This window comes from Neovison vison, chromosome X, assembly GCF_020171115.1.
Source record: "Neovison vison isolate M4711 chromosome X, ASM_NN_V1, whole genome shotgun sequence".
NCBI classification, from domain to species: Eukaryota; Metazoa; Chordata; class Mammalia; order Carnivora; family Mustelidae; genus Neogale; species Neogale vison.
This window is the reverse complement of record NC_058105.1, coordinates 102,744,461-102,752,532: the sequence shown is the minus strand read 5'-3', so window position 1 is coordinate 102,752,532 and position 8,072 is coordinate 102,744,461. Positions and strand designations below refer to the sequence as shown.

At 35.6% G+C, this 8,072-nt stretch overlaps 1 pseudogene; it reads right to left on the bottom strand.

Moving 5' to 3' along the window:
• Window positions 1-6,340: 6,340 nt before the first annotated feature.
• Window positions 6,341-7,262, bottom strand: LOC122897366 (annotated as a pseudogene).
• Window positions 7,263-8,072: the final 810 nt, after the last annotated feature.

The window sequence follows — 8,072 nt, the reverse complement described above, 5'->3', positions numbered from 1 at the left end:
TCAGAAAGGATGAATACCCAACTTTCGTAGCAACATGGACGGAACTGGAAGAGATCATGCTGAGTGAAATAAGTCAAGCAGAGAGAGTCAATTATTATATGGCTTCACTTATTTGTGGAGCATAAGGAATAACATGGAGGACATGGGGAGATGGAGAGGAGAAGGGTGTTAGGGGAAATTGGAGGGGGAGAGGAACCATGAGCGACTGTGGACTCTGAGAAAGAAACTGGGGGTTTTAGAGGGGAGGAGGGTGGAAGGTTGGGTGAGCCTGGTGGTCAGTATTATGGAGGGCACGTACTGCATGGAGAACTGGGTGTGGTGCATAAATAATGAATTCTGGAACACTGAAAAGAAATTAAAAAATAAATAAAAAATTTTAAAAAAGAAGGGTTATCCATGGAGTTCACTAAAATCCAGTACCAAAAATACAGATAGATAGATAGATAGATAATAGTATATCCATCCATTATTACTCAGGAATATTTATAATGCAAAATATTATAAAGAATTAAGTACTTGAAAGTTTAATATTACTTTCCTAAATACACATAAAATGAAAAAACCCCACATGATTTATGTGTGCAATGAAATTCTTCACATATATGGAAAGAACTAATCTGAAAACTAGGTTTTTTAATTGAAATGACAAGGGAAAACATAAAATAGTTTTAAGTTAATGTACTAAAACCACAAGCTTTTGTAGATATGATTTTTTAAAGCCTGTAAGTGAAATGTACAGATTTTTCACCAATCATATATATATATATATAATATATATAATATAATATAATATATATATATAATATATAATATAATATATAAATATAATATATATATATTTTTAAATCAGGAAGAGATGAATACATTCCTTTTTTGGTATACATTATTTTCCTAAGAATGCCACTTGTCACTTATTATAAATTGTTTTCCCACCTTTTTAAAAAAGAAATTTCTCAACCAAAGTAATATTAACTATTGCAACTATCTGAAGGGTTTTTGACAGTCACTGAATACTTTTAAATATAAGAGAAAATTTCAAGTACACTGTTGTAGAGAATAAATATCAAGAGACTTTTATCTTTAAAATATCAATTCCATACAACTTGAAGATTAACAAAGCTATATTTTACAAGGGAGACATTTAGCTCTAAGCAACCTCTAGTTCTTAAACTTTCATCAGTCCAACTTCTGCCTCTTTCCTACATACTCAAAGCCCCAGCCCAATCAGTTTGGCTCCAGTGACTTTATTACATCAAGTAGGTGACATTAAATTACATTATTTTGTACAAAACTTAGTTTACTTTACTTGACCTTATAGTTTAGGAGTCAGGAATCACATGCTTCATGAGATGTATTATTAGAAATATTCAGCAGTTCTTAAAACCCACAATTCCAAGTTCCTCTTTACTTCCTTACCACTTAAACCCCTAATAAAACATTTCAAAGGAATTCAAAGCCAATGCCAAGGACTGAATGCCATGATGAAGTATTATTGAGTATGCCTTTTCCAGCCACTCATTTTATTGAATGATTAAAAGGTTATGTGAACGATATGCCTCACAACCATAAAGAAATGAGAAACTGCACTCTCTTAATTTATGATCTGTTATCATAATGTAGGTAGGATATACACATTTGCAGTAAGATTTCATGCCAGGTGATAGATGCATGGTTTTTAGGTGTCCGTTCAAATGGCAGGCCATTTATGGTAAGTCTATTTGCTCAAAGTGATACATTGACCCAGAAAAATCATCCACTGCTTTAAAGATCACTTTAGGATTGTTAATAAGATTTATATGTCCTTTACTTCTAAATCTGAAAGTTTGCACTTTCAACATAAAATGACTGTAATTTTGGTTTAATTGTCAAACTAAGTGTGTATTGAAAGATTATGTGACTAAATTTTCTAAGAGTCTTATGAGGAAGCAAATGGATTCTAATTCAGAAACCCTGTCCCTTAGAGCAGTGCTTCTCAATCCTCAATGTTCATAAAAATCACCTAGTAATCTTATTGACTTTCATATTCCAATTCCATAGATTTGGATCAAAGTCTGAGATTCTGTACTCAAATACACTCCCAGTGATGCCAAAACTACCAGTCCCTAAACCACACTTTGAATAGCAAGCAAGGACTAACGGTTACCATCTTATTAACAAGGTAAGTCCTAAAAATTAGATGAAAAATTAGAAAATCCATTATGACCTAAATCTTAAATCCTGTGGGGCAAGTAAAAGAAAAAAAAATGAACTCAATGATAGGAAAGGGCATCATATGCTAGAGTTGCTGGAAAACCTTTAAGGTTTCATCATCACACTGCAGGACTAAGTACAGATTAGTTTCTCTCTGTCCACCTACAGCCTTCCTTACCTTAAATCCATCACATAAATTCTATGTAAAGCTGGATAAAGTTGCAAGGGAGGATCTGTAAACTTAGATGGAGATAAAAGTTTGTATCTTTGTTTATATTAACCTCTAACACTTCCTTCAATTATGAATGCAGACAACATACTTTTGTAGTAGCAGTGATTGCAATTTTATCATTATCAACCACATAGATACAATACATATTATAGGCCACAAAACTATGAGTTAGTAAATCTGACTGGCAAGATACAGGTATATAACACAACAAAAGCACATATACCACTGTTTTAGGGTTTGCTTTAATATTCTATTAGTGGGGGAGCCTGGGTGGCTCAGTCACTATGAGTCTGCCTTTGGCTTCAGGCATGATCCTAGAATTGGGATTGAGCCCCACATCAGTCTCCCTGCTTGGCAGGAAGCCCACTTCTCCCTCTCCCACGCCCCCTGCTTATGTTCCCCTCTTGCTGCATCTCTCTCTGTCAAATAAATAAATAAAATCTTTAAAAAATATTCTGTTCTTGTGCAACTTCTTTTATAGTCCTTTATATTTTATTTTATGCATTTAAATATATTTTTCTTATAAGAGATCCTGGGGGGGTGGTTATGGAATTCCCAAGGGACACTGCAATCATCTCAACTACAATACACCTACCTCCTCTTTATCACTCTTATCTCTGATTAGATTACAATACTATCAGCAACAATCTGATGCTCTACCACTCCTCCTCAGGTCAGGATAGGTTTCTGCCTTTGATTTCCCAATAGAACACTCTGGGTATCTTCATCATCGTGTTTATAATTTTTTTGAAGTTTATGTCCTTGCAAGTATTTCTACCACACTCCAATAGCATCAGAAGGGAAGGAAATATGACCTCTATATATCTTTCACATCCGGCACATAATAATTACTTTTTATATTACTGTTGAATACTCTAAGAAAGGAAACAAAATGATGGATAATTCAAAGCAAGCTTGGGGAATTAAATGTGATGCAGAGGAAGACTTTCAGTAAGAAAGAACATACTAGGCTAGACTTTGCAACATATAAATGCTTCCAGTCAACACACTGTATAATTTAAACAATGGACAATGTTACATTCCAATTGCATCTCAATAAAGTCAGAAAAAAAGATGGAATAGAGAAAAGTGTTGAGACAGAACTACTTGAGAGATCAATAGTGCATCTGTAAAATTAACCAAGTGGAGGTAGGATGTTGGGTCCTCCTCACAATGAGAGGTCTTAATTGGATAGTGAGTGCTTTCCTCTCCTAAGAACTCCTTGATCCTCACCAATTCCTACCCAGGAACTCAAACATGAAAAAAACTCCCTATGCATTTACTTGTCAATCTACTCTACTAAGAGCTAGAAATTTTAACTGAACCATTTGGCAAATACAAGATGCCTTAGCTTTATACTTTTTTTCAGGTAACTGCTTATCTTCAAAGATTTTAGATGCACTGAAAAGGCAAATGTTTATTATGTCTCAAATTATTATGATTCACATGGTTGGAAGACCTACAACATTCTAAAAGATAATATATTGGTGGAACTGAGAAAATGAGCCAAAAACCTACCCAATGCCAAACTGGTATTTTAAATCATGGGCCTTGGATTTTACAGGAAAAGCTGCATTCAGCTACTACTAACTATTCATACACTAGAAAAGCCTATCTCAATTCTACAAAGAATTTTTCCCCAACTCCATCATTACTACCCTCTTCTAAGCTACCATCAGGGAGTGTCTAGTGTCTACAACAGCCATCTAAATATACTTCCTGATTCTTCCCTTGTCCCTTTTCATCTTTTCTTAACCCGGTCCAGGGTTATTCTTGAAAAACCAAGGCTGATCATGTCACTCCTTTAACTCTCCAATTATTTCTCCACTGAATCAGAAAAAAGTCAAAATCTTTATAGTGTCCACCCAAAGCCATGAAGAACTTCACCTATTACTTCCCAGTGTTATTTCTTCCCTTTCCCTTGCCTCACCGTAAAGCACAAAGACGTTCTTGTTGTTCCTTGAACCCAGAAAGCTTGCTCCTCCATTAGAGTCTTCTTTCACTTGCTGTTCCCTCTACACAGAAACTTCTCCCGTCTGATCTCTGCACAATTCTCTACTTCCCTGCCATCAGGTACTTGCTCATGTCAGTATCTGAACAAAACCTTTGTGAAATGGAGCTTCTCTAAAATTTATAGGACAATCATCATCCTGGAGCCCTTTTTCACCTCATGCCCTCTCTGAAGTACTTATTAACACTTGAGATACGCTCACTCTATTGGCAAATGTCTGTCTTACTCTATATGAATGCAAGCTTCCTAACAACATGGATTTCTGGCTTCTGCTGTTGTTTACTACTGATCCACCAAACCTAGAACAGTGCCAGGTCTCTACTGTAGACTCTAAGTGTATTTTTTTCTCACAGAAATGAAGGTGATAGGAAAACAAGCAAGCAGGGAAGAACAGTTTCATGAGTGAAGCACTAATAAACACATATAAAATATATTATTGGTTGTTTCTCTGGAGAATCCTAGTATACTTAGGACAATACATACAAGCTAGGCCCTTCTAATCCAAACTCTATTCTACTGCCAAATTAACCTTTTTAAAATTTTTATTTTAATCACCCAATGCCCATCACGACAAGTACACTCCTTAATCCCCATCACCTATTTCCCCATCGCCCCACCCACCCTCTCTCTAGCAACCATCAGTTCGTTCTCTATAATTAATAGTCTTCTTCTTGGTTTGTCATTTTTTTCTCTGCTAGTGTGTTTTGTTTCTTAAATTCCACATGAGTGAAATCATATGGTGTTTGTCTTTCTCCAACTTATTTCACTTAGCTTTATACTCTCTAGCTCTATCCATGTAATTTGCAAATGACAAGATTTCATTCTTTTTTAGAGCTGAATAATGCTCCACTGCATGGAGATTTCATTCATTCATATATATATATATATATATATATATATATATATATATATCTCCACATCTCTTTTATCCATTCATCAATTGATGGACACTTGGGCCATTTACATACCTTAGATATTGCAAATAAAGTTGCTTTAAATACAGGAGTGCATGTGTCATTTTGAATTAGTATTCTTGTACTGTTTGGGTAAATACCTAGCAGTGCAATTGCTAGATCAGAGGATAATTCTATTTTTAACATTTTGAGGAACCTCCATACTGTTTTTTACAGTGGCTGCACTGGTGTGCATTCCCACCAACAGTGCAATAGTGTTTCTTTTTCTCCACATTCTCAAGAACATCTGTGTGTGTTTTCAATTCTAGCCATTCTGATAGGTGTGAGGTGATATCTCATTGTAGTTTTTATACGCATTTTCCCAATGATGAGTGATGGTGAGCATCATTTCATGTGACTGTTTTTCATCTGCAGGTCTTTGAAGAAATGTCTGTTCATGTCTTCTGCCCATTTTAAATTGGATTATTTTGGGGGGGTGTTGAGTTTTCTAAGTTCTTTATGTATTTTGGATACCTGCCCTTTATCAGGTATCAAAAAGAAGTTTAAAACATTAAAATCCTTTGAAATATCTTCACAGTTTAATTTCCAGAAATACAGAAAAAAATCCTACTTAATAGACTTTAAAGAGTTTGAATTGTGAAAGGTTTAGAGTGGCAAGGCTGATTGAAAAGGCAGTAAACAAAGTCCTAATACTTTTCAGCATAGTGACAAGTATCAGCTAGGATAAAGTACAAATCATTGAGTGTCTTTCTTTATATGTTTTATCTACTTTTCATTTGGTACATTATAAAATGGCACATTCCACAAATTATTGTATGCAGAGAGCAATTCTTTTCTAACCATTTATATCCATATGTGCCTAAGGATCTCAACATTATAGGGTTTACTGCCTTGAGCTCAATCAAGGTATGACATAATTTTAAAGTGAATCATTTACTGTCCTGTAAGATCATGGCATAACTAATTTTATGGAGAACAGGTAGTTCTTGTTTCTTAATTAGTTGCTCTGCTCTTTTTCTTTACATTGAGTAGAGTATCCACAGTTATTCTTACGTTCTTCAGTGACCAGCCTCCAACCACTTCCAGGGGCCTTCTGGGAAAGGAAGAAGAAAAGCTGTATAGGGATGTGCAGTACCTGATTTTCATCACCCAGTCAAATAAGAGCTATGATCTTCAAGACTTAAAAAATATTCTTTTCAGGACACTCCCCCTTGGACATTGGAGAGCAACAGTACTATTCGTTCAGCTGTTTCAGGAGGCTCTTCAGGTTAATCAAGAATAGCATATTCAACCACTATACTATGTAGAGGACTTTAGGTTGTTTCTATTTTTTTTACAATTATAAACCATGTGGTAATAAATTAACTTGTACATATACCAAAAAAAAATCTCCTGAGTGGGTTTCTCAGCAGACAGTGAAATTTTGGTTAAAGGCTGAGGCAAGTTCCTTTTCTTTGCTGCTTCTCTGTTTGATATTTTAAAAGATGTCTGGCTTTTATTTTCAAGCACCAAATCTTCATCAGCCTTAAGTTTATGGCCACCACTTAACTTCCAGGTTTTACCTGTCACCTGAAACACACACTCTAAGTTTTCTCAATTTCATTTCCTGGTGAGGTTTTAGAACATTCTCTATGTATCTGCTGGCTTTTTCATCTTGTGCCTCTTTATTTATTTTTTCTGACAAGATTTTGTCATTTCTCATTCTTCTCTTCTTTCAGATACACTTGGGACAATTTAAATGAATTAAGCCATGAGGTAGTCACAGAAATAATTAAAGTAAGAAGAGCAAGAAGAAAATCTGGCTACACAACATTAGATCTTTAACTCCTAGATTGGGGATTCCATGCCAGAGCTCCAGACATAAGAGGGGGAGAGCACATAAACAGAAAATGCCAATGAGGCCATGATAAGCCATCATGGTGAGACCCCTGCCCCCCTTTCCCAAATTAACCTTTCTAAAATGGTATTATTATATAAATCCTTTGGGGAAAAAAACTCAATGGTTTCCTAAAAATTTCAGGATAAAGCACTTACCAAAGGCAATTATTCAGTGTCCTGCTCCTGTTCTCCCTCATCTATTCTATCTCTCCCTTAAAGACTCCACACTCACATGGACATCACTCTAGATATATAGTTATTTGTAGCTCCATGGGTAAACACTGGTATTTCAAACATCCCTATCTTCACATATGCCACTCCGTCTTCCAGAAATGACATTTTCAACTTGCCATATGGTTCATCAATTCTCCTGCTAAGTCTTTAGAACACCTCAAACACTACCAGTAAGATGGCATCCTCTTACCTGTATCATAGTTTACCTCTATTGTAGCATTAATTACTGTTCTTGGGGCACCTGGGTGGCTCAGTCAGTTAAGCATCTGCCTACAGATCAGGTCATGATCCCGGGTTCCTGGGGTGGAGCCCCACATCGTGCTCCCTGCTTAGCAGGGAGTTTGCTTCTCCCTTTCCCTCTGCCTCTGCCCCAGCTCATATTCTCTGTCTCACTCACTATCTCTCAAATAAATAAATACAATCTTTAAAAAATAATAATTACTGTTCTGAACTAATTTGTCTGACATACTATATATGCTCTCTTTTAATCACATGCTTCCTTTTCTTTCAAATTCAGCATTCCAACTACAATGCCTGAGATACAGAGATCAGTTTACTATGTTTGTTAAATGAGTAAAAACTGAAGTAAAAGGATTCACTATTGAATAACAAG